This window comes from Belonocnema kinseyi, chromosome 2 (assembly GCF_010883055.1).
Source record: "Belonocnema kinseyi isolate 2016_QV_RU_SX_M_011 chromosome 2, B_treatae_v1, whole genome shotgun sequence".
Classification (NCBI taxonomy): domain Eukaryota; kingdom Metazoa; phylum Arthropoda; class Insecta; order Hymenoptera; family Cynipidae; genus Belonocnema; species Belonocnema kinseyi.
Genome location: NC_046658.1, coordinates 150,476,980 through 150,485,185, shown reverse-complemented (window position 1 = coordinate 150,485,185; position 8,206 = coordinate 150,476,980). Strand labels below are relative to the sequence as shown.

The window sequence follows — 8,206 nt, the reverse complement described above, 5'->3', positions numbered from 1 at the left end:
ATGAAGACCATGAGTTATAATAGTACTTCGAATAAAACAAAAGTGTATTTCAAAGAAGGGATTAGAAAACAGGGTGTAATATGATCCTAGAAAAAGAGAGGACAGGACAAGTTGATAGAAGGTTTGGTAATGCTGAGATGATTTCCTAATGTTGGGAAAATAGTTTGCGAATGCTTAACGGATCCAGTTTATTTAGGTAAAGTGAATGGTATAGGACAGTTCCTGAGTCAGCGGTGATTCACGAAATGTTGTGTTTTAATGTTAATTAGGAAAAGTGAATAGCTGAGGGTGGAGGAAAGAAGTTTGTATCTGGGGATAAACTCGAAAAGTAAGGGAAGGCATCTGATAACGTAAAGTGTATTGGTGGATATTAGTTGACGGTTGGGGATAGATGGAGACTCGGATAGAAGTAGGGACTGGGGTAATAATGAAACATAACTTGGGGTGAAAATGTGGAAATTCGGGGAGTGTGGAAAGGGCGGCTATGTTCGCCGAAATTAGGTGATCGTAGATACTTTTGTTTTAGTAATACCAGCTTCAGCGCCAATTCGTTGATATAGAACATCAATATATTGTGCAGTTATTCCCATATTGTAATCAGGCTCTCTAGAGCAGGTGTGATTCGAAATTAACAGAAAAATTCGCCCTGTTTAATGCAGCTGTTGATGTTCTCATTTTAAGAATCACAGTATAATTCAGTATTAATTTGCTCTCAATTGTTATCCTAGCCTTGTGACGATCGATACAGAGCGATCCACATATGATATACCATTAAATTGTTTACGTTTGTGAAAATTACGAATATTAACTTTGGTAAAAGTTGCTTGAAAAATAGAGACTTTTTTCAGCCTCGTTTAGAGTTTGTTAAACCTTCCTCTTAGTAAGCTTTTAATCTCTAAAGACAATTTTCTTCGCTTTTACGTCAATTCGTAAAGTGAGCTTAAATGAAAGTAGAGCGTTGAATTTTACGACATTTTGTTATATTTCTAACGAAATACGTGATACAATGTCTTATCAGAAGCTCTGTAATAAAAGCACTTTTCTGATAAGCAGTTCACGGAATTAAACTTGTCTCTCAGAGTGTATTATATTTATAACGTTTGTAAAAATTCTTGTAAATCCGGCAGCTTATTTTACTGGAGCCTTTCCTATTTTTCGTTTTTTCTGAATCCTCTTTCGCAACTGATATGCTGAAAACTAATCTGCTAGAATCGAGGATTTAAACACATTGTTAAACATTGGACTTTTTGGTGCAAATAAACAGCTTTTCATATAAAGAAAGTTAAACTAATCTTTTAGAAACTTATTTTTTTTTGTTAAAGATTGATTTCTTCGATCAAAAATAAAGCTTTTTTTGAAAATTATTTTAGTTTGTCTAAAATTTATTTTTTATACTGAAAATTTATGTACTCCATTTGCAATGTAACAACAATTTATTTAGTTAAAAATTCTGGTATGATGATTTAGTTACACTTCTTTGGAAAGAAATTAATCAGCTTGAGTAAAAATTTATTTTTTTCATTGAAGATTCAGTATCTTCTTAGAAGAAAAATAATCGGTTTTGGTTAATAATTTCACTCTTTCGAAAAAAAATTCTTTTCATGTCTTGAAAATTCGACAGTCAAGTATAAATGTCAACTATTTGGTTGAAAATAAAAAAAAAACTGATTTCAAAATTAGCTATTTGTTTGAAAATTATCTTTCCTATCTAAAAATGGAACTGTTTTGGAGACAATTTGCCTTTTGGATATACACATTCAATTCCTTTGTTGAGTAAAAATTCCTTGTTTGTTAAGGAATCTTTCTAAAGGTAGAAATTTTATCTCTTTTATCTAAAAATTCTACTTGGTTACAAATTTATTTAATTTATATTTAGAATACTTATTCTTTTACTTTTTTAATTCATCTCCAGTTAAAAAATAAAAAATTTGGTTCAATTTTTACAATCTTATCCTAATGAGAAGGTATTGGTTTCATGTAAAATTTTAATCAGATTGGATTCTGCTTTAGCACATTTTTTTGAGGCCTAAAAAAAGAACTAGTTTGTAAACCAGCTATTTGGGATGAAAACTCAAAAAGTGAGCTCATTTAAAAAATGTTGAGACCACATTTTTTCAAGATTTAAAAATTCTATATATAGTTATTTATAGTACTCAGAGACTCCAAAAATTTATCCATGTGACATTTTTCGATGAAAAGAAAATAATTAAAGTTAGAGCATTTTAAAAGTACGAAAAAAAAACTACAATGATTATTTTATGCCAAACAACGCATGATATGAAAAAAGTCAGAAGAAGAAAACGTTGATTTTTTTGAAGCCCTAGAAGATTATCATAACAACCTTTTCAATTTGATCGAAAAGTTTAAAATTCAAAATTTGATCGTATTAAAAATAATGCGAAATTCTATTTTTTCGTATCTATGCAAGATACGAACAAAATTAATTAGCTAAAATTGCGCGCCCTAGAAAGATCTACAAATTTGTTATAATTTACTTTCTGATAGGACAGACAAAACTTGTTTGTTCAGAAAAGAGATACAAATTTTTAATAATTATTTTATAAGGTGCGCAGTTTTTATGCGTAAGAAACAATAAAAATAAAAAAGTAATTTTTTGACAAAAAAATCTATGAAAAAAATAAAAATACAAAAGTTAAGCTTCCAACAAATACCGAAAACTCATTGAAATTTCTCATGAATAATTTTTGATAGGATACGTAGTTTTTGCTTTAGTCTTAAAAAGTAACATTAAAAATAAAAAAATTAATTTTTTGTTGTTGAAAAAACTTTACAAAGTATGAACTAAAATCAAAAGACAAAAAATATTTGCCTAAAGTATGGATTAATTTATATTAATCATTTTTAGATAGGACCAGTAGATTTTCTTGCAATAGTAAAGAAAATAATATTAAATAAAAAAATTGAATTTTTGGAAAAAGCACAGAAAAGACGAAAGAGAACATCGGATCCTATATAGGATCCTATATAGGATCCTATACAGGTTCCTGTATAGGACCCTATATAGAGTACTATCTAGGTTCCTGTTTTGAACCTTATGCAGATGCTCAGTAGTATTCCTTTAATTAAAAAAGAACAAGATTAAAAATATAAAAAAATTATAAAAACAAGGAAATAAGAATTATTTTGATTTAATTTTCATGCATTATTATGAATTTCAATGATATAAATTTATTGAAATGATAACTGTTCCAGCGCAGCTTAGAATATAATTTAAACAAAAACAAGAAACAAAAATATTAAAATAATCATGATAAATACAATTTGTGATTTATTTTGCAATATCTGAATAATCAATCCCAGGCAGAGTTACATGAAAAATGTATTATATTTGATATGAAAACGTTGAGTATAATGTAGTAAAGTTGACATTTTGGACAAAATCTAGTGCGACGCGCGAGATACGTGATAAGAATGTGTTCGTTAAAGCCGAAAGAGCTTTAACCAAAGAGAATTGACAATTACAAAATTACAGTAGTCGATCTTTTGAATCTTAATTTTAAAAGGTTTGCAAAAGAATGTGCAAAAAATATAAATACTGAGCATGAATAAAAAATATCTTTCTTAGTGGAAAATGCAACTTTGTGAAGGAAAACTCCTCTTTTTAGTAACAATGAAATAATTTGTGGTTAGAAATGCTACTGTTTGGTTAATAGTAATTATTCTTTTGTGGTTGAGGATTAAGCGTTTTTGTATAAAACTCGAATTTTTAACTTGGAAATTCAACAGTTGAATAAGAAATTCAACTATTTGGTTGAGAATTAAACAGTTTGCTTTAAAATTCATTAGTTTTTTTCAAATTGAACTTTTTTCTTAAAAATTAAACTACTTGGTTGAAAATAACCTATTTTATTAAAAACGCTAATTTTCGAGTTAAACATTCTGCTGTTTTCTAGAAAATTCTTATATTTTGCTTGAAATTTTACCAATTTGGTACAAAATTCAAGTATCTATTTGAAAATTTAACTGTTTTGAAAGTCAACTTTTTTGTTGAAAACTCATATTTTTTAGTTCAAAGATTAACTGTTTTTTTTTTTTTTTTAGGAAATTCGATTTCTATACCTTGCAATTTTAACCGAATGGTATAAAATTAAATTATTCGGTTGCAAATTAACTTTTTGGTTTAAGGATTTGCTATAAATAATTAACTAATTGATAGAGAATTTAAGAATTGTGTTGAAAATTAATCTGTTTTCTAAAAACTTGTTCTTTTTGGCTTAGATATTTAACAGTTGAGCAGAATTAGCTTCTGTTTTGACTCCAAGATTTTTTTGTTAAACATATTTTTCTAATCAAGCGCTTGGTTAAAAGTTATACTTCTCTGCTAAAAATTTAATTTTAGATATTAAAACGAAATTTCTATTTATTTAAAAAAATTTTATTTTATTATCTTAAAATTCGCTTTACATTTCTAGTAAAAAATTTCTATATTTTCTTAACGGCTCGTTTTTTGGACCAACACTAATTTTTTTAACTACAAATTCTCATATTCCATTCATTTTTAAAAATTGATGTTGAACTGTTTGTTTAAAAAGTCATGTATTATGTTGGACATTCATACTTTTTCGTTCGTACTTCATCTTTCTGGTCAGAAGCTTGCTTGAAATTGATTTTTTTTGTAGTTAAAAATTAATTTCTACTTTGATATTTTTCAATAAAATCCCAATTATTTGTTTCAAAGTAGAACAAAAGTGCAAAAAAATTATGTTTTTGGTTAAAGGCTGGTCTCTTGTAAAAAATTTAAAAACATTGTTGAAAATTCAATATTTCTTCTTAAAATTTCAATAATTTCAAGTGTTTTAAATTAAATTTTATAAAATTAAATTTAGTAAAATAATAAAAGTTTACCTCTAAACTCGTTAAAGATTTATTTAACATTTTACCCAGTAAGCTTTTAATCTTTAAAGACAATTTCCTTCGCTTTTGCGTTGCCACTTTGTAAATCACATTTTACTTGATCTTTTCCTATTTCTCGTTTCTTGCTAATCCTGCTCTTGAACTTTTTTTTATTGAAAATTCAACTCTTTTATTGCAAATTCGTTTCTTTAGTTTAAAAATTCATCTCGTTTGATAAGAGTTTCAGGATTTTTTTTTATTAAAAGCGCAACACTTTGAATGTAAATTAATAATCTTTAGTTGAGGATTCGCAAATATTCTTAAACATTCGTATTATTGGTTCAATGAACTGTTTAACTAACTTCGGAACAATGAAGGTTTCTTTTTGTTTGAAAATTCTTCATTTTTCGTTAAAAATTAACTTTCCCAGTAAAAAATTCTAATTTGTTTACTATTGATTTGTTTGTTTAAAATTGATCTCTTTTGTTAAAAACTATTTTCTTGAATAATCGAATAATTATTTTTAATAAATCTATTTTTATAACTGAAAATTTAACTAATTTAATTGTTGTGGAAAATTTATTTTTATGATTGAAAATTTATCTACTTAGATTAAAATTTATGTATTTTAAAGCAAATTCTTCTTGTTTGGTTAACAACTACTAATCTTAACTAAATATTCATGATTCTTGCTTCAAAATTGATTCTTTTCAGATACAATGTCAACCAATAATTTAAAAAAAAGTTTTAACTGGATTCTTGTATTCAAAATTTTTACGATTTAAATAACAATCATTCTTTTGGGATTGTGAATTCCATCTTTATAATGAAAATTCTTTTTTTGGCTTGGAAATTTAGCAGTTAAGTAAAGCCATTAACTATTAGGTTAAAAATTAACTGTTCTGTAAAAATCTAACTGTTGGGTCAAAAATGACCTTTTTGGGGAAATGAACGATTTTCTTTTAAAAAAAGTCCATTGCGTTGAAAGTGGACACTAATTTTCTTTACAAGAATTTATTCTCATATTTTAGTAAAAAATCTCCTAATTTATACTTGTCTGAGAGAATTTTGATATTTAACGATAAAAAAAGCTCTGTAAATCCAGCTGCTTATTTTACTTGAGCATTTTCTGTGTTTCCCTTTTTCCTCAACCTGGAAAATTGGAAGGCTTTACTAGCAGGATGAAAGTACCTAATAAGTTCTTAGCTTATTGAAACTCGGATTTCTTTCCCGATTTCTCTGAATGCCAAATTATTTACTTGTGTTTCACTCTCTTATTTAGAGGTTTGACTGATTATGGCGTAGCGAAAATAATAAAAGAAACCTTTTCATTGCATGATTTCACTTCGAAAAATAATTCCTAATTACAGGGATCAAACAAAAAGAAAAAATTCATTTATTTTATTTTCGGTTAAAAATATGCCTTCTTTGGTTTTTGTCAACTATTTGCTTAAAAATTCTTTTTTTAAAATAAAAATTCCTTTTTTTTTGGTTAAGGAATCATATGCTTTTTTAAATATTATTTTTTGCAAGCGTTTTAACTGTTGAAATTAACTTTTTTCTAATGAAAATTGAAAATCAAATCTATTGGTAGTATTTCGTTAAAAATTTCTTTTTTTGACGACCAAGATTGATTTTCTTTGATAAAAATAAAAACATTTAGATACAAATGATTTTAGATTGTTTAAAAATTAATCTTGTTTTGCCGAAGATTCAACTATTTGTTGAAAATTCAAGTATTTCGTCCAAATTTTATCCTTTGTTGTTAGAAATTTATGTACATCTTGTTCGTAAAAATCCATAAATATAAGCAGAAAATCATATAAAAATTCTTGAACAGCGCGCGATGAGAATGTGCCCGCGAGGCGGGCGGATTTTATTAATAAAAATTAATTGATTGATTTTATGTTTGTTAATTGTTGTTTTTATTGAAGAATTATATTTTTGATTTAAAAATTTAAATGTTCATTGAAATTCTGGACTATTTTCTTGAAAATCGAAATATTTGACTTAAAATTACTTTTTTTCAAATTAATATCTTTGGGCTAAAAATACAGCACTTCTAATAAGAGTTCATCTTCTTTTTGTTAATATTCTTTGGTTTCAATTTTTTAAATTAAGATGAAAATGAACTTTATTGTTAAAAATTAATGTTCGCGGACAAAAAATGGAACTCTTTTGTACTAAATTCGTATTTTTATAGCTTGCTTTTTAAAAATGTTTGGTTTAACATTTGAATTTTTTTAACATTTTTTTTGCTACAAATTGAAACTATTTAATAAGAATTTCATTACAACTTAATTCTGGTTGAAAATTGATTTTTGAAGTTTAAAATTCACTTTCTTAATTGGGTAAATAATTTTATAAAATAAATATTGGATTACTTTTGTTTTCAATAAAAATTGTCTTGTTTTAACGTCGATTTTTTTTTGTTTAAAATATACCTGTTAATTTTAAATTTCGACATATTGTAGCTATTTGATTTCAAATTAAACTAGTTGGTTAAAAATTCACCTCTGGGCAGAAATTTAGTCCATTTTCTGGAAAAGTCAAATAATAAATTTTTTTTTTAAATTCATATGCTCAACTTAAAAAATCTCTTCCCTAAATATAAAAATCTCTTCCGTAAATTCTATTTTTTGCAGAAAATTAATGTTCTTGGTTAAAAATCATTCCGGTCCTCCTAATTCCCTTTTTTTCTCTAGCCTTCTTTTATTTTATACATTTCTTTTGGAATTTCAAACATTTTGAAAATGGAATTGCCCTAAATTTTAGTTTAATTTTTTCTTGTAAATGATTATATTCTTTTAATAATTTCCTGTATATTTAAATGTTTACAGGAAAAGTGCACCTAAGGATTTTCCCTTTCTTTGGATACCCTGAGATCATTGGATTGAGACACAGAAAATTGAAGGTATTTATAATAATATTTGAGGACGCTTATTGAAAATATAATTTTCAGTTGGTTTGAGCTTTTTCAATGTAAACAAAGATGTGTTGAAAAAATATAAAATTGGAAATTGAAAACAGCCGAGAACTGAAAAGTTGTTTTATAGAAACAGCATCTCGAACAAAATATTTTTATATGATTTTAAGAATCAAGAAAAATTATAGTCAGGATTTTATTTCAAATAGAAACATAGTAATTTTAAACAATGTCAAAACTTACGAAAAAGAATATATTCTATCCTTTTATGTTTAATATGAAATTATATGTAAAAATACTTTTTATTCGGTGGAAAATTCAATTTTTTTTTTTTTTCTAATTGGGGGTACAAATGTATGATTGAAAACTGATCTGTTTTAATTGCTTGACATTTTCTTCTCAAGTGATAGTCTATCTATATTGTTG

At 26.0% G+C, this 8,206-nt stretch overlaps 1 long non-coding RNA gene across 1 annotated transcript in view; it reads left to right on the top strand.

Annotated features, from left to right (window-relative positions):
• The window catches only part of LOC117168503, a 134,747-nt gene extending 126,979 nt beyond the window's left edge, over positions 1-7,768 (top strand). Inside the window, exon 3 of the long non-coding RNA XR_004466496.1 lies at positions 7,695-7,768. This is a non-coding gene — a long non-coding RNA (uncharacterized LOC117168503). The remainder of the gene's footprint in view (positions 1-7,694) is intronic.
• Positions 7,769-8,206: the final 438 nt, after the last annotated feature.